Source organism: Daucus carota, chromosome 5 (genome assembly GCF_001625215.2).
Source record: "Daucus carota subsp. sativus chromosome 5, DH1 v3.0, whole genome shotgun sequence".
Lineage (NCBI taxonomy): Eukaryota > Viridiplantae > Streptophyta > Magnoliopsida > Apiales > Apiaceae > Daucus > Daucus carota.
Genome location: NC_030385.2, coordinates 15465502 through 15485047, shown reverse-complemented (window position 1 = coordinate 15485047; position 19546 = coordinate 15465502). Strand labels below are relative to the sequence as shown.

General features: G+C 35.3%; 1 long non-coding RNA gene across 1 annotated transcript; it reads right to left on the bottom strand.

Annotated features, from left to right (window-relative positions):
* Positions 1 to 16926: 16926 nt before the first annotated feature.
* On the bottom strand, positions 16927 to 19322 carry LOC135153016 (uncharacterized). The gene is made up of 6 exons (XR_010292492.1): positions 19183 to 19322; positions 18418 to 19105; positions 17627 to 17702; positions 17466 to 17527; positions 17138 to 17237; positions 16927 to 17057 (listed from the first exon to the last, which is right to left on the bottom strand). It is a non-coding gene; the product is annotated as an uncharacterized LOC135153016 (long non-coding RNA).
* Between the last annotated feature and the right edge of the window lie 224 nt (positions 19323 to 19546).

Genomic DNA, 19546 nt, shown 5'->3' with positions numbered 1-19546 from the left:
ATTTAGGGATTAAAACAATCGAGTGATCAAAGCACAGAAAACTGTGGATATAACAAGCAAGTTACGAACAACTTGAAAGCTTAACAATGCTTTGAATTACAAAGTGAAGAACATTTGAAATGAAGAATGGAGTGCCATATATATAGGCAACCATTTGTACTTGTAAGACAAATAAAAGACAAGACAAATAAGCTTGCAAAGACAAAACAAGATGGGCAAGACAATTACAAGGCAAGGGAAGACAATTCTGGATTGCCTAACAAGCCTAAAACAAGCCAGAAAGACAATTATAAAGAAGGGCAAGACAATTCTCCATGGGCAAGACAAATTGAGACAAGGTAGGACAATTGGTTTGTCTTGATGGTAAGGGAAGGTAGGACAATTAGAGATTGTCCTGCTGAGAGAGGGAAGGTAAGACAATCTGATTGTCTACCAAGCCATAAACAAGTCAGAATGATAATTACATGGCAGTAAGACAATTGGAATTATCTTGGCCACCATTGAATCATTCGGCAGTACGCTCGCTACGAAAGTTTATAAACTTTCGTCCTTCAGCCAGCCCTTAGAACTGCTTTTAATCCTGCACAGCTTATAATCTTTAATTAATAAATATTTAATTTAATCCAGAAATTATATAAATAAATATCTAATATTATTAGACATTTATAAATATAATTTTCTAATTAATTAAAATATTTATTAATATAAATAAATCTTTACGGTCCAAGCTGCGGTCTCTAGAGGGCCAGGAACCGAACTCCTTTTGCCTTGCAAATAATATTTTAATTCCATCCGGGGTTCCAGCTTTAAGATTATATCACTTTCCATAGCGTTGGTGATAATTCTTTTTCCTCATAGTCAGACAAGTCTAAGATTCGGTCTCCTGTGGGTCTGGAACCGGATCCCTTTTGCTTTGAAAAATATAAATCAATTCCAACCGGGTTTCCAGCATTAAGAATATATCACACTCCATTGCGTTGGTGATAATTCTTTTTCCCATAGCTAGACAGGTTTGAGCGGCGGTCTCCTTGTCCTTCCTTTTGGCCTTCTTTCTTTTGCTTTCTTTTTGTAAATTAATTCTAAATCAATTAACTTATTAATAAACTTAATTATCAAATTAATTCTAATTGAATTAATTTAACAACTAAATAAATTAATAGAGATTAATTATTTAACAAAGAATTAATTAAAAACTCTATATTCCAGAAAGCAAATGTCTTGAGCCTTCGTCTTGATCATCACACGGCTTGAACGACCACCTTCCTTTGATGTTAAATATTCAATATAAATAGCTGGCATACAAATGTACTGTCTGGTTCATCTTTGCCTAACTAAATTGAATATTCTCCATCGATTAAACATTTGAGCTGTGGTCGGGTCTTCGAATCTTTCTCTTCTAGTTCTTCTTCATTTCAGTACACATATGGAATCTCTGATGAAATAAATACTTGAATCTTCATACCTTCCGAACTCCTTGAACTGCTACACAGTTTATTTGACACTGAGGCTTGATCATATGGAATGAACTTCTTCCAGTGGCTTGTAGCTGATATCTTGGAATTCTTCTGACATTCTGATTCTTGTATCTACTAGACTTTCTTGAACTGATTCCAACTAAACTATCTACTATCTACTGACATAACTTATCAGAGATGATTCCAGGTTGAGTTACAAGTTGAGTGGTTATCAGACACTAGTTGAGTTATCACTGGTTGTACAAAATAGGATTAGACATATACCTTTGAATAAGGCCTTTCAATCTCCCCCTATTTGTTTGTTGAACATTAACACACAAATTCTGATGAGGATAACTCAACTAACAACAACTAACAACTTTCTATGACTCAATAAACATTAATACCAACTCAACCTATTAGGAAACAATCCCAGTTGATAAGAGAAACATAAAACATTAAAATGTACATAGTAGATGGTTTCTGGTAATACATATAACATTGTACCAGTCTCCATTTTTCTTCAGACAGCTACTTCTTCTGGAATACCTTTCAATCTCTTAAGACCTTTAAATCTCCTCAGAGGCCTTGCAATCTCCTTGCAAGATATACCATGTAATTCTCCCTTAATCTTCTCCCTCATATGTTCATAATATTCTCCCCCTTAGATGATAGATTAGAACATTGATATTCTCCTTCAATGGGTTCTGGCAATATTATTCTTCCCCTATGTGACTCTGCACTCCCCCTAAGTGAGGCATAGAACATTCTTCCCCTTAGAGCATAGATCATAGAATATTCTCTCAGAACAGTCTCCCCTTTAACATCATTGAACATTCTCCCCCTTAGTTGAGGAATCCTCAATTGTTATCAATAATGATACCAACTGATTAGATAAAACATTGAATGACAGAATCCAGTATGAAGAAGACAGGGCTTCGTAGAAGGTGCATCCAGTAGAAAAGTAACCATAGTAAGCATCCACTTAGATAAAACATTATAGATACCAATTTTGAACAATAAGGTTTAAATTTGGTAAACAGTGGGTGTCTCACAAAAACATTCTGCAGGTGTATCACTCGACACTCAAAATATCTCTCAGTTTACAGGTAAAGGTGTCACTCACAAGTTCTGTAAGTGTTTCACTCCACACAAATCCTGAGCTTCCATAGATGCTGTGATGTACCTGCAATTAAGATCACCTTTGCCTCCTCATGGAAGGTCATTGGTGGTGCAATGGGAGTTCGTAATTCCCGATCCTCGTAGACTCGTCGGATAAATCCAAGTCATAGTCCACAAGTTGCCAACTACTTTTAGAAAGTAGTAAATCCTTTAAAGGATCCAGAGTTTGATTCTGGGAGGGTAGACATTAGGCCTTTCAATGGCATGAAACCTATGTTTCCCTTGGATACCTGTTAAGGCATATGATCCTTAGAAGAATCCTCTACCAGAGTAGATTGCCTTTCACCTTCGAGGGTGAAAGATCCCTTAGGGGATCCGGAAATATTCCTTCCGGGAGGGTAGACAAGGACGTTTTAGATGGCAACGTGTCCAAGTTTCCCTCGTATGCCTATGAAGGCACTTGGTTCAATAAAGAACCTGCAATTCCAGTGTCTATCCCTGATATGGACGACAAAGTTATTGCAACCGTCAATTACTTAAATATTTACCAACCACAGAAATATTCACAATATTAGTATTCATAACATGGATACCAATAAGAAATACTTTACAAGCATGCAACAAAATTAAAATGGAATTAAACATAAACATAAAAACTATTTACAAGAGCTCATGTCATGTTTAACATGCCAAGTTCACAAACCAATCTTGAGAAATTGGATTTATCAAGTGGTTTAGTGAAGATGTCAGCAATCTGATCAGGTGATGGTACAAAGTGTAACACCATAGTTCTATTCATGACATGTTCTCTAATAGTATGATACCTTATGTCAATGTGCTTGGTTCTCGAATATTGTACAAGATTGTTGGAAATGGCTATCGCACTTGTATCATCACAAAATATAGGGAATTTTGTTTAATACAAGTCCATAGTCATTAAGCTGATTCCTAATCCATAAGATCTGAGCACAACAACTACCCGCCGCAATATATTCTGCTTCCGCTGTCGAGATAGACACTGAGTGTTGTTTCTTGCTGTACCAGGAAACCAATCGTCGTCCTAGAAACTGACAGCTTCCAGAAGTGCTTTTCCTATCAATCCTGCATCCTGCATAATCAGAATCTGTATAGCCTGTTAGGTCAAAACCAGTGTTCTTAAGGTACCAGATACCTAAATTTGGTATGCCCTTAAGATATCTAAAAATCTTTTAACAGTTATAAGATGTGACTTTTTAGCATCACTCTGGAACCTTGCACATAAACATGTTGCAAAGATTATATCAGGTCTACTAGCAGTGAGATAGAGTAATGAGCCAATCATACCTCTATTACTTGAAATATCAACCTTCTTACCAGATATGTCCTGTTCAAGCTTAGTGGCAGTGGTCATGGGTGTCTTTGCCGGTGAAGAGTCTTCTAGATATTATTTCTTCAGAAGATCTCTGACATATTTTTATTGGCAAATGAAGATCTCATCATCTTTATGACTTACTTGAAGACCAAGAAAGAATGACAGTTCACCCATCAATACTCATCTCATAGTTACTCTGCATTAACTTAGCAAATCTCTTGCACGAGTTATCGTTAGTAGAACAAAATATAATATCATCAACATATACTTGAACAAATATCATATTATTATCATGCAATTTGTGAAAGAGAGTTGTGTCTATGACACCACTAATGAAATTTTTTCCAATTAAAAACTCATAGAGTGTGTCATACCAGGTTCTTGGCGACTGCTTGAGGCCATAAACAGCTTTAAACAAGAAGTACGCAAAATCAGCAAATTCTAGATTTTAAAAGCCAGGGGCTGTTCTAGATATACTTCTTCTTCAAGCTTTCCATTCAGAAATGCACTTTTCACATCCATATGATAGAATTTAAAGTTGGAATGTGCAACAAATGCAAGAAAAAATTCTGATCGCCTCAAGACGTGCAACTGGAGCGTAGGTTTCATCATAATCAATTCCCTCTTCTTGGGAGTAACCTTTAGCAACCAGTCTGGCTTTGTTCCGTACAACAATGCCATCATCATCAAGCATATTCTGGTAGACCCATCCAATTCCAATAACAGACTTTATCTTTGGTCTTGGAACCATGGCTCAGACTTCTTGTCTCTCGAAATGATTGAGCTCTTCTTTCATGGAAAGAACCCATTTCGGATCGGCTAGTGCATCTTCAATTTTCTTCGGTTTTTCCTGATATAGAAAACCCAAATATAGACATTCATTCTGAATTGCACTCCTAGTCTAAACACCAACATCTGGATCACCAATGATTAGTTCAAAGGGATGATCTCTACTCCAGATCATCTCCCTTGGAAGATATAATCTTGATGATTCGCCAGAATTATCATTGTGATGCTGTGTTTGACCAGTTGATCCACCTGGTCATCTCCCCTTGAGTTGCTGTCAGGTTGACTAGATGATCCACCACTAGCATTAGTAGAGTCCACAGTGTTTCCATTGTTTTCTCCACCAATACCTGGATCAATATCAGCATTGTTAGTCTCATTACTAGTTGCAGCATCAGGTTATTCATCGTCATCATCTGAGTCTGAGTCAGGATAATTATCAAACTTTAGTGACTCAGATGGATCTTCAATTTGGATACTTGGGAGTTTAGTGTCATCAAAAGTAACGTTGACACTTTCCTTGACTTGTAATTGATCAATGATAAACACCTTATATGCTTGATGAGAATAACCAACAAATAATTGCTTAAAGTACTTTGGGTTCAAACTTTCCACGATGTTCATTTCCATCCTTAAGCACAAAACATTTAGCTCAAATACATGAAAGTACTTGACCGTTGGTTTCTTTCTGTTCATACGCTCATAAGGAGTTTTCATGTTTTCCTTATTGATCAGAGTTCGATTCTGAGTATAACAAGAAGTATTCACAGCTTCAGCCCAAAAGTAGATGAGCAACCTTGATTTGCTTAGCATTGTCCTTGCAGCTTCAATCAAGGTACGATTCTTCCTTTCTATTACTCCATTCTGTTGCGGAGTCCTTGCCGCTGAATATTGTCTTGTTATGCCATTGTCAGAGCAAAATCTGTTGAGAGTTTCATTCTTAAACTCTATTTCATTATCGGATCTTATTGCTCTGACACGAAGTTTATCATTCGAATCCAACTCGATCTCCTTGATAAGATCAATTACCAATTGAGGAGTTTCATCCTTAGAATGTAAGAATAAAACCCATGTGAACTTAGAGAAGTCATCAACAATCACCAAGGCATATCTCTTTCTTGATAAAGACATCACATTGACTGGACCAAATAAATCCACATGTAATAGTTGAAGTGGTTCAGTAATGTTACTGGTGTCTGTGCCTTTGTATGATGCTATCTTAGCCTTCCCATTCTGACATGCCTCACAAAGTCCTTGTAGAGTGAATTCCAAAGGAGGCAGTCCTCTCACCAAATCCCTCTTGACCAAAGAGTTTACAATTTTAAAATTAAGGTGAGACAGCTTCTTATGCCATAGCCAACTATCTTCAGGTAAAGCCTTTGAATAGAAACAATTATCTTCATCATTGGCACCTGAATTGAGATCAGCTAAGTATAAGTTAGCTTTTCTTACTCCACAGAGAGCAAGACGGTCATCTTTAGTGTGAGATATCAAACACTTCTCCTTGACAAAGTTTACTTGGAATCCCTTGTCAGAGAAGATTGTGCTTGAGTCCTTCAACCAAAGAAACTTTTTCAATGATAACATTTCCAGCAAATAAATTGCCATATCCCGTAGTATGACCTTTGCTGTTATCTCCAAAGGTGACAATCGGGCCAGCTCTCTCAATCACATTTGATAGCAGGGCTCTATCACCGGTCACATGTCTAGAAGATCCACTATCCAGGATCCATACAACCTTTTCAACCTTGTTTGGCTCCCTGCACATATCAAATGAATTAAACCTTCTTCGGAACCCAAACTTGGTTGGGCCCGGCATACTTAAAGAATTGACCTTTGTCAGCTTTGACAATAGATCCTGTTCGAATAACATCAGCCTCCACCTTGACTGTACTTACTTTCCTACAAACAGCCTTGAACACTTTAGGTTTAGGCTTGGGAACATAAGTATCCTTCTTGATAGGAGAAGGACCGGCAGTCTTGGTTTTTGCAAACTTACTATTCATGTGCTTTCTAGGTGTTGTGTTTTCTTTGTTAGCATGCATACTTTTAAAATAAGCAGACATTACATTAAACGCACACAACATGCAATTATCAACACCACAAGGTTTATGGCACATATCAACTAAAGGAACAGTAGGCATGTTATTCAGAACAACAGGGGGTTTAATAGTTTCTACATTAACATTTTCAGAAGTTCTAATGTTATTAGTAGATGAGCATGTATTGTTACCATTCCTGCATTTAACAAACTTATTAGGCTTGTTAAAATTATTCTTTAAGCCATTGGCACCTATGCCAGCTTTGGGCGAACTGAATGTGCCCTCAACTTGCATTGGCTCTACAGATGCCAATATCTCCCTCTCATTCTCAATATCCTCTAAATTCATTTCATATTGAATAATCACGGGCATATCAAGTAATGGTTCTGCGACAGGGGTTTTGAATAAAGGTTTGGGAGCATCCTTTAAAACATGTGGGATACCCCTGTCTTCAGCACTCTTAACAAAAGGAGTTATATTACTAGCCTTACCTACCGACTTGTTGTAATCGAAACCTATACCAACTTTCCTTTTAATCACTTGTTGGTCAACTAGGTTCTTAACAATATTAGTCGACTCCTTATAAGCAAGGCACCTTACCTTCTCTTCAGCTAGTTGCTCATTCAGTTTGTTCTCCCTATACTCTAACACTTCGACTTTATTAGTCTGAGTCAATAACTGACTAGTTAGTTGTTCAATTTTAGGTGTGAGCACTAGTTTTTCTTTTAACTTTAACTCATGAACCTCCTGCTTTAAAGCTTTGTGTTCAAGAGTCAGAGCTTTGAGCTTATTAAGAGCATCATCACGTTCAAGTCCTAATTGCATAAATAGTTTAGGGCAAGTAGGATCTACCGGAAATCCGCCAGTGTGATGTGGAGGTTTAGAAGGTTCCATGAAAGCCATTAGAGCAACATTCCCCCGCTCTTCCTCCTCATCACTATCTGTGTCATCCCAGCTTTTCCCTTTGGCCACATAGGACTTTCCTTCGCTGCTTTGGCCTTGATGCTTCTTTAGCAAAGCCTCATACTTCTGCTTTAGCTCTTCGTAAGATTCTTTCTTATTTGCCAACTGATTGGGCTTCCTGCACTCCGATGCAAAGTGACCAGGTTCATCACAGTTGAAGCATTTAAACTTGCTTCGATCAACCATCCCAGTCTTGTAAGCCTCTTTTGATGTTGTGGACGAAGATCCCCCTTTCTGAAATTTACTACCAGAAGATTTAAACTTGTAGGAGGGATTCTTCCTAAATCTCATGTTACCAAACTTCCTGGCAAACATAGCAAGAGATTCGTCCTCCAGCTGATCTAACTCTTCCATCGAGTAAAATTCATCATCTCCTGTACTTACTGAAGTATGTCCCATTTCCGGCACAACATACTCCTGGGAGCTTCTTGAAGGTACAACAACCTTCCTTTCTTTCACAAGAGGTGATTGTATTATGAGGGCAGTAGAATTGCTGACAGACGTAGACGTGTTCAGTGTCTTTCCCCATACGTATCTCTGTTTAGTTTGAGCCTGTTCCAATTCATAGGTTTTCAGAACCCCATACAGCTGTTCCAATGAGATCTCTGTCAAATCTCTACTTTCTCTGATGACGGTTATCCTATGCTCCAGATGCTCAGGGAGTGTCAGCAAAAACTTCAGGTTCATCTCTTTGTTGTCGTAGTATTTCCCGTTCAGATTCAGATTGTTTATCAAATTGTTGAATCTGATGAATACTTCAGAAATTCCTTCTCCGGGATTAGAACCAAATTGCTCATATTGAGCCACAAGAATTTCCTTCTTGTTTTCCCGTACTTCCTCAGATCCTTCATTGATAATTTGCAGAGTGTCCCATATCTGCTTAGCACTTGTACAATTGACAACATTATTGTACATTACTGGATCCAACGATTCGATCAGAATGAGCTGTAGAGTTACATCTAGATTTATCAGCTCATTATCCTCATCCGAGAACTCAGCAGGTGTTTTCAGATAGGTTCTGTGAGGAATAGTAACTCCATCTTCAGTATGTTCCGGGATAATATTCATTGGGGGCGAAAGACCCTTCGTCAAAATATTTATGTATTTTTTATTCGCCGCCCGGAGGAACAAAAGCATGTGTCTCGTCCAGAGACCAAAATTAGCCTTGTCAAAAGGTGGAATTTTAATGCTGCTAATTTTTGCGGTAGACATGGTAAAAGATTTAAGTGTTTGAGTGTTTGGGAAAATATTTGGATTTTGAAAGAAAAATATTTTTCAATCAAAAATAATTTTTGGAATAAATTATTTTGAATTAAAAAATATTTAGAACAATATTTGAAAGAAAAATAATTTTCGATCAGAAATAATTTTTGGGATAAAATTATTTCGAATTAAAAATTATTTGGAAAAAGATTTGAAAGAAAAATAATTTTTGATCAGAAATAATTTTTGGAATAAAATTATTTCGAATAAAAAACTATTTGGAAAAAGATTTGAAAGAAAAATAATTTTCGATCAGAAATAATTTTTGGAATAAAATTATTTCGAATTAAAAATTATTTGAAAAAAGATTTGAAAGAAAAATAATTTTCGATCAGAAATAATTTTTGGAATAAAATTATTTCGAATTAAAAATTATTTGGAAAAAGATTTGAAATAAAAATAATTTTCGATCAGAAATAATTTTTGAAATAAAATTATTTCGAATAAAAAATTATTTGGGAAAAGATTGGATTTTTGAAGGAAAAATAATTTTCGGTCAAAAATAATTTTTGGAATAAAATTATTTCGAATAAAAAATTATTTGGAATTTTTAGAAATTTTCAGAGTGAGTGTAGGATCTGATAAGGTAGATTATATCAACCGCTCTGATGCCAATTGTTAGGTCCCGAATACAATCGTCACAAAATTCGCGCGGAATAAATCTGATTAGAATAAAATAGGATAATCAGATTTTAATTAATTAAATAAACAAGGTTCAAGTAAAAAGTAATTTAAACTTGAAAGTGTTTATTAAATTAATTAAGGTTCAGTTTTAATGTCCACTAAATATTCTAGAATAAATTTGGCAGGAAGTATTCTAATTTAGGGATTAAAACAATCGAGTGATCAAAGCACAGAAAACTGTGGATATAACAAGCAAGTTACGAACAACTTGAAAGCTTAACAATGCTTTGAATTACAAAGTGAAGAACATTTGAAATGAAGAATGGAGTGCCATATATATAGGCAACCATTTGTACTTGTAAGACAAATAAAAGACAAGACAAATAAGCTTGCAAAGACAAAACAAGATGGGCAAGACAATTACAAGGCAAGGGAAGACAATTCTGGATTGCCTAACAAGCCTAAAACAAGCCAGAAAGACAATTATAAAGAAGGGCAAGACAATTCTCCATGGGCAAGACAAATTGAGACAAGGTAGGACAATTGGTTTGTCTTGATGGTAAGGGAAGGTAGGACAATTAGAGATTGTCCTGCTGAGAGAGGGAAGGTAAGACAATCTGATTGTCTATCAAGCCATAAACAAGTCAGAATGACAATTACATGGCAGTAAGGCAATTGGAATTATCTTGGCCACCATTGAATCATTCGGCAGTACGCTCGCTACGAAAGTTTATAAACTTTCGTCCTTCAGCCAGCCCTTAGAACTGCTTTTAATCCCGCACAGCTTATAATCTTTAATTAATAAATATTTAATTTAATCCAGAAATTATATAAATAAATATCTAATATTATTAGACATTTATAAATATAATTTTCTAATTAATTAAAATATTTATTAATATAAATAAATCTTTACGGTCCAAGCTGCGGTCTCTAGAGGGCCAGGAACCGGACTCCTTTTGCCTTGCAAATAATATATTAATTCCATCCGGGGTTCCAGCTTTAAGATTATATCACTTTCCATAGCGTTGGTGATAATTCTTTTTCCTCATAGTCAGACAAGTCTAAGATTCGGTCTCCTGTGGGTCTGGAACCGGATCCCTTTTGCTTTGAAAAATATAAATCAATTCCAACCGGGTTTCCAGCATTAAGAATATATCACACTCCATTGCGTTGGTGATAATTCTTTTTCCCATAGCTAGACAGGTCTGAGCGGCGGTCTCCTTGTCCTTCCTTTTGGCCTTCTTTCTTTTGCTTTCTTTTTGTAAATTAATTCTAAATCAATTAACTTATTAATAAACTTAATTATCAAATTAATTCTAATTGAATTAATTTAACAACTAAATAAATTAATAGAGATTAATTATTTAACAAAGAATTAATTAAAAACTCTATATTCCAGAAAGCAAATGTCTTGAGCCTTCGTCTTGATCATCACACGGCTTGAACGACCACCTTCCTTTGATGTTAAATATTCAATATAAATAGCTGGCATACAAATGTACTGTCTGGTTCATCTTTGCCTAACTAAATTGAATATTCTCCATCAATTAAACATTTGAGCTGTGGTCGGGTCTTCGAATCTTTGTCTTCTAGTTCTTCTTCATTTTAGTACACATATGGAATCTCTGATGAAATAAATACTTGAATCTTCATACCTTCCGAACTCCTTGAACTGCTACACAGTTTATTTGACACTGAGGCTTGATCATATGGAATGAACTTCTTCCAGTGGCTTGTAGCTGATATCTTGGAATTCTTCTGACATTCTGATTCTTGTATCTACTAGACTTTCTTGAACTGATTCCAACTAAACTATCTACTATCTACTGACATAACTTATCAGAGACGATTCTCCAGGTTGAGTTACAAGTTGAGTGGTTATCAGACACTAGTTGAGTTATCACTGGTTGTACAAAATAGGATTAGACATATACCTTTGAATAAGGCCTTTCAATAGTCAGCGATCAATCCTAGTGAACGGGAATAAGTTGTAAATTGGTAGATAATGCCTTTGAGTGAATGTTATGACATTGGATATGCGACCCTTCTCCAGGTTTGATCAATCACATTTTTTCTTTTTCTTCCGATTTTCCTCCTCTATTGGATTGTTTGGCGTCATAGAAGGTGATGAGCAGTCGGTGACATGGGTAACGGTGTATTCCTCGCAGCCATGAGTCATGTTGTAAGTAGTTACCTTGATGTGGAAGGCAAACTGTCTTCCAATAAGGTTCTTAATCGCTGTGGGTAAATCTTTCATGGTTTGTTTCTGGTATTGAATACAAACGTTTTTCTTATAGAGCGCTAAAATAGTATATATGATTTTGTCATTGCTAAAAAGAAATAATATATCATACCTCGCCTTCCTCGTTTATGAGAGTCTGTATCGGGACGCTGATAATCTGCTCAGCTTCCTTGTTGAACAGAGTAAAGCTTGTCGTTCCTAAATCATCCTCAGCACGCACCACAACTCTATAGCTGTTCCAATTTTGATAATATTTGTGAGTTTATACTAGTTTACAACCTTTCAGCAGGAGTGAATAATGGATTAGCAAATATGCACCGTTGGGTATACTGAATGTCCGCTCCTGGACATTGTGCGCATGAATATTTTCCCTTAGTGGCCGAACGGTCCATGCACAATTTGGACAACAGATGTAGTACCAACCATTTCCATTCAGCACTTCTACTATTTTTGCCTTGCATATACAGCGAATCATCTGTAAGATTTTCATTGGATTTAATATTGTGTCCAAGTATGTGTTGTATAATATTAGTGTATGCTTGTCTTCCTTGTGTAGTATATGGATGAGTAGGATTTTGTTTTCTTAACCTCTTTTCCTTGCGGGAGTTTGAGTTCCAAGATAGACTTGATTGTGAGCTCCTGAGTAGTAATGTCATCGGAATTAATGAATTTCCTGACTATTGGCGGGGGTAGATTTTGAAATGCCTTCCCAGTTGCATCTTACATCTCGTGCTTGAGCTTATTAAGTGGCTCATAGTCTATGTTGTAGTAGACTCTGGTTGCATCCATGGTAGAAAGGGATGCATTACCTAAATTGTTTAAAGCATGATTTTACATAAGTTGAGGTTTCCCGGTAAATCAAAGCTATCCTAACATTAACGTGTACATTCACACTGGTAGCATAGTACAGTGTTTGAAAACGGGTGTTGTTATAAGTTTGTCTAGTGGAGTAGATTATAATGGATTCAGTTCTTACTTGATAATTTTTTAGCCAGCAATCTAGTGATCACGACAAAAACGGCAGTCTCATGTGCCTCTATTGACGCCAAGAAACTTAATGCATGCTGTTCCCACAACGTGACGACCATGTCTTCGTTCCTGCAAAATCCGAGTTAAGAATCAAATGTGGTAGTTGGCGCCAGTTTGTACGTTTTTAAAAAAGAGCCATTAGTCACAGCGAGCCCTACAATGCTGTATTTGAGGCTCGACAATAAACCAATGTGGATACACATATTCTTATGTAAAATAATTATGAAGTTAAAAATTTATATTGGCTGTTATAATATTAATTGTAACTTTTTGGTTAAATTATATTATTTTCAGCTGATTAGAAACAAAGGCCGGGATAAAATCTTATACAAACATGAAATGTAGCAAACAAATAAAAGAATAAATCTTTTACAAGTTCACAGTTGACATAAATTAGTATTAGCATGCCACTGAATGGCTCTTTCGCTGATTTCAGAATGATGGGCTCACCTATATATGAATCATTGAGAAAATTCAATATGATAGGCTACCAATTTTACCATATGATTGGTAAGACGGTCCTCATTCAGGTATATTTAGTTGAAAACAAATGACCCGCAAAGATCTGGTATTTGTTAAGATCGGCAACATAATACAAATCCACTCGGCCATAGTGTACGGGAGAAAATGATTAGCCATCGGCTTAACATTTTATCTCTGGTTTTTATAATTCTAATGTGTTTTCGATCAAGTTCTTATGCAGGAAAAGATTAATCATTTTAGAATCATGCAATGTTTACAGTCTATCGAAATTTGAAGGATGGTTTTACAGGGTTTGTTACCTGTTGTTAGTGAGCATGACATCCATCTTCTTAGTGCCATTTGATCTCCTCTCCAGCTTCCCATAAGTCTTGATCATGCCCACCACATCTGCCAGAGCAGGAAGCTTTATGTGCAAAATCAAAAAGAGTCTGTAGTGTAAAGTGTGAGGATATTATAACGTACCTATGAAAGACCTTACATCACCCACTAAATTCTTGATTTGGTTAAATGGTTGTAGTTCAAATTTGAATCTTGGGATGATCCTCCCGTCAAACTCCTTTTTAAATTTTGTGTTATAGAAAAAGTTTATAGATAGCTCGCTATCGATAGTTCTGTAGCTTTTAGGTCCAGGGACAATCTTCATATTTGTGATGCTATATACCTCACCCTCCTCTACCTGCTTGCCAAATGTATCCCTCTGATTGTTGCGAATGATTGCGAGCATGTGGTTCTCCTGTGACGATTTTTAAAGATATTAAGCCATGTAATGAGTGATAGTAGATGCGGTGTCGGTTTAAACTTGTTATATAACTATTGCATGTAAGTGTTGTGTCAAGCAATAAGCTAAGTTAACTCACCTTTTCATCCAGCAGTACAACATTGGTATGAAGAATGGTGTTTGTTTTTCTGTTGACGGCCTCCCACGTTCGTGTTACTCGAACCAACACCGAATGATTTTTAGTTTGCGGTGTCAACGCTGCTAACATTGTATATTGCCCCATCTAGTATTTTTTTATATCGGAGAGAGTTATAAGTGCTGATGGGAGTTTGTTGATATATGCAGATGTTTTATAGGCAAAGACATATAGGTGGGGCAATTGTAACGGCTGCTAGTTTAATGACTCTGAAGCAGGGGTGCGTAATTACTACCTGTTAGACGTGGTAAATTCCCTACCGTTACTCCGAGGATTAGCAGAAAGGGTTCTAGCACACAGTCGTGGTTTCCGAAGCGGCTCAGTTTATAGATTTCGTTTGGTTGATATTGTATGTAGGTTGTATAAAAATATGTAATTTTAAAAGCATTCACATACTTATATAATATTATTTTAGAATCTTGTTTAATATATATCCTTAGAATGAGAAATAAATAACGTAAATTTAGATACATCCAAGAGAGATTTCTTTGAACCTGCGCATAGGAAGAATTGTTTTTTTTTTTATAAATGACTGAGCCAACGCCCTTTTTTTTCTAGTACAAGAACTATTGTACCAGTTGAGCTGCCGAATTTGAGTTTTTGAATTGTTTGCAGTACTACATTAATTTTTTTACTGCCACAGAAGAATTTGCGTGATTTGTTTATTTTGAAAGCTATAATTATTTTATTAGACAATTTAAAAATATTAAAGTTACTTGGGCGGTTAAATGTAATCTGATTAAAACAATGGTCTGTATAACTATTTACTTATAAATTTAATTATAATACTTCGCCCGACCAATTTTGAGCGATGTTTCATAGTGACGCCTCATTGATTTCTTTGAATAAATTGTCTTTCTTTCTTAGTCCTTTTATTTTCCAGATTAAAGTCACAGCCTGGTTTGCGAAACATTTTTCTTACGATTAATTTTTCGACCCGTGGTCGCCCCCGCATGCGGATCTAGAACTCTTATAAGATGCTGTGCATTAAGTCACCATTTTGGTCCATCGAAGTGCTACTATGCCTGGTTTATTTCGTCTCATGTCAAATGTGGCTCTGTTCAAGGTTTTGTATTTTTTTGACGATGCACAAATCTAACTCAAATGTTGAATTTTGTAGACATCATCTGAATACATGTATATTAACTTTAGTTTGTGTTGCCCAAATTTATGGACCTTTTGGTATCCCCAATACATGTATGTTAACACTACTACAAATTTGCTAATACACATCAGTTAAAAACTGATGTCCCAGAGAATTGTAACTGATGTTACTGTGGGCGATGTTAAAGGTACCTATTTTTAACATCAGTTAATAACTGATGTCTATTGTCGGATTTAACATCGGTTTTGTACACCCAAATGATGTATATTATACTCTATAACATCGGTTCCCTAAGCTTGGATGATTTCTATTGTACTCATTTACATCAGTTAATAACTGATGTTAAAGCTTAGTGCCTTTAACATCGCCGACAAAGACATCGCTTGAATTTTTTGCTTACATCAGCTAATAGCTGATGTCTATAGCCTTTAACATCATTTCAACTTTAAAGAAACTGATGTTATAACATTTGATTAACATCATTTCTCTACTCATAAACTGATGTAATAACATTGAATTAACATCATTTTTATACGCCACAAATACCAAGCCAAGAAAACAACCAAATCAACAACAAAATCTTATTAATTCATATATAAACTAATTGTACTCTGTACATCCATCAAATTCCAATCTCACCTACTACACATCCATCAAATCCAATATCAAGCGATAACTACACATCCATCAAATCTAAATATATCAAGTACATACTACATCCATATATTCGACAATTCAACAAAAATCCAAATACTATAATTGAGAGTATCAAAACTATTTGGATATAATCAAGGGTCTCCAAGCGAAGACGTCAAGTCCCTACATAGAAGCAACTACAAGCATGGGATTCATCTGCTCTGCATCGTACACAACGGCAAGCGAAGGATCAACAAGCTATTCAACACTTTTCTTGGTGATGAGGTATAGCCTGTAAAAAATACGTAATCAAATACTTTTCATTGAGTACGGGCAGTTAAAAGAGTAAAGCAAAGATGGTGGTACCGTAAAAGAAAAGGGAGGCTTTCTCTATCAAAAGCTCTCAAGTTTGCTCTCAATATAACTAGGTAAGTCAACTTAAGGTTTCACTGACGAATTATTATTAAATGATTATAGTTTCTGATCTTGTCTCTGGCTATTTGTGTTTACCAGTGCATGAGTTATTCATTGCGACCTAAAGCCAAAGTAATGATTAATACATTAGTAGAATTTGATGTTCATTTATTTAAACTCAGTAGCAATTTTAAGATGAAGTGTTTTAAATATCTGAACTTTTGGTATATATTTATTTCACTGTTCGCTTAAATAATTAACTATTTGCCGCTTATATGTCAATTTAACATTGATTAAAGTAATACAAAGATAAATACAAATATACACTAGTCAAGTCGACAATTCAGAGATTACTATTTAAATGCTCTATGCATGTCCAGGGATTCATAGCTATATAATTCAATCAAAGAAATGCAAAATATTGGAGCATTGGACAGGTAAGTAGTTGTAAATATAAAAGTCAAAACAAGATACCTTATCATCCTGGTCATTATGAGCAGATTGTATCATGTAATCTAGGGCCATTTGGTGAAGATCGTGCCTGGTCTCTTCTCATGGGATACATAAACTAATTAAGGCAGCTTGTTTCTCTCAATATCATTAACACCACCGTCGCCAACCATAACCTAGAAAAATTTAGTCTTTGTTTCATTCTTGTATAACTAGCTAGTCTGTTAAGTGTAACTACTTTCTTTGACTTAATTACCTTTCTATGCCTTGTTTGTCCAAGGGCCCCTTCCAGCTGCTTCTCAAGACTTTGCAGTTCTTTCAAGCTCAATGGTCCAAGATCCTCTCCAAGCAAATGCCTTTATCATTTTAGTGCATCTCACAATTTCAGCAATTTTTACGAATTACGACACCATTAAATTTACAAATTATATTATAGTCCATTTTTTTGAAAATCAGATTATAAACTTGTGTGAAGTTCTACCACATATATCGATGTTACATATATAATCACTCTGAAAACTATACAATCATGACTAATTGATAATTAGCTTAAAGGCTTTATATAATCGTACGTATAGCCTGACCTTTGAGTGTGTTGCAGGGATTCATACTTTGCATTTAGAAGTGAGACCTCTTGGCACCAATTCTAATTGAAAACAGAAAATGAGAAATCGTAGTAAAGTTTATTGAGCTCGCTGAAATTCAATTAGTACAGTCTCAAATTTTTTTAAGATAAAATGCAAACCTGTGTTTCAGTTCCGATGCTGTTAGCTATTGGATTTAAATTGCAACGCTAGTACTTCTCGAGGGTTGTAGTCATACTGCAGCAACAAGATTCACATTCTTAAAGTGCTGTTACAATAAATATATACATAGCAATTCACAGAACAAACTACATTATCTCTCTCCATGTTATATTAGGTTATAGCTTATAACTCTTTAATATGATACAGTAGTATACATAATAAAAGGACTTGTAAAAAGACTGCAGAAATAAAGTACTAAACCATAAATGTCTGTAAATCATCTTGTAATTTGTTATTAATTATATGTCATCAGTAACATACCGTATAATCTTGTGTAATCAGTACGTACAGTTTATTAATTACAAATTTAAACAGCAAAATACTGCATAATCTTGTAATTTGATCATATTCTCACATGTAGTCATACATTTGTCTTGTAACAAAGAAAAAAAAAACACACCTTCTCCCTTCAAATCTGAAAGAATAATGCCGTGGAATCAAACAGTCTATACATTTAGGTCACCAAAATTTACACTCAGAAAATCTCATAGCAGTTATCAATAACCATTAATCTTCAAAGTTGAATCTGTTTGCAAGTAGGGAAAAGGCCGATGCCAAATTTGTTTAATGCATTACAGTGGTGAGTACATTACTCTGTATCGAAAAAAATATCATGAATCCAGCTGTAAACAGATAAACACTTTTTGATATTATTAAATATCAGTATCACCTCTAAGCGTGCTTACTATATTATTGATAAATGTATATTAACTCAGCACTTAAAGTTCACCTCTAAGCGTGCTTCAACTTTGTTATCTGCTCTGCACTTAAAGTTCAAAGCTGTGGAAATCTTGTTTCCTACAAATAAATTAAAGATACCGAGAAGCAGCACCGATTTGCAAAGTTGCACAAACAATTGACATAATAAATTCATATTTATTATTCTACAGGCATTAAGATAGGCTGGTGGTTTTCTCTGTTTCAGCCTTAGAAAGGGAGGATTGTTAGATACACCTACACCAACCAAAAAATAAACAGAAGGTATGCATTGCATCACAATTTATTCCCACCTAACATCTCTGTACTTGATCTTTTTGATTCCAGACTTGATTATGACCTTAAACTCACCGCAAATATACATGTTCTAAATTCACACAACCATTTATAAGCTAAAACCACAAAGTCCAAAACAAAACCAATTAAATTAACTAATAAAAGCACATCCAAGCCCCCAATTAGAAATTCGGGCACATACCCATAACAGGCATACCAACATTTAAAAAAATTGAAGGTGCAAGCTAATATATAATCATAAAAACAAATTACGGCAAAAATATGTTCCTTATAGATAAAAAATAAACACAATATGATGTGAGATTAAGGGAAAGAGATAATTACCGCTTTCTCATAACAATCTCTCGGCAGCAGTACAGATCTCGCCTGTACACATCAAATGATGCTCGTTCTTCCATAGATATCTATAATACATCCAAAAAGTTAATACAAATCCATAACAAGAGAGCAAAAGGGGATGGGGCGAGAGAGAGGGGGTTACCTAGAGGCTGGAAGCCAGCAAAAGGAACGATGAACATAGCAGGCTGAAGAACGCCGGTGGATTAATGTCGGGCTTGATTTTTAGGGTTCCTGAGCTCTCCTCTCTGCCTGAGACATTTTTGTTTTAAAATGAGTTTGATAGAGTTTGTGAATGATATGTATGTTTTATCTTTTAAGGTATTATTATTTATGTAGTTATGTTTTATATTTGTAATGTGTTAGGGTTGTAAGGTGTTGGGTGATTATATGTTAGTTTATGTGTTTGTGGGTAGTTTTATTTAGTTTTATATTTTAATTGAATACTTATAATTTTTAATATTTATTTTTAATATATTAAGTTATATATATATATATATATATATATG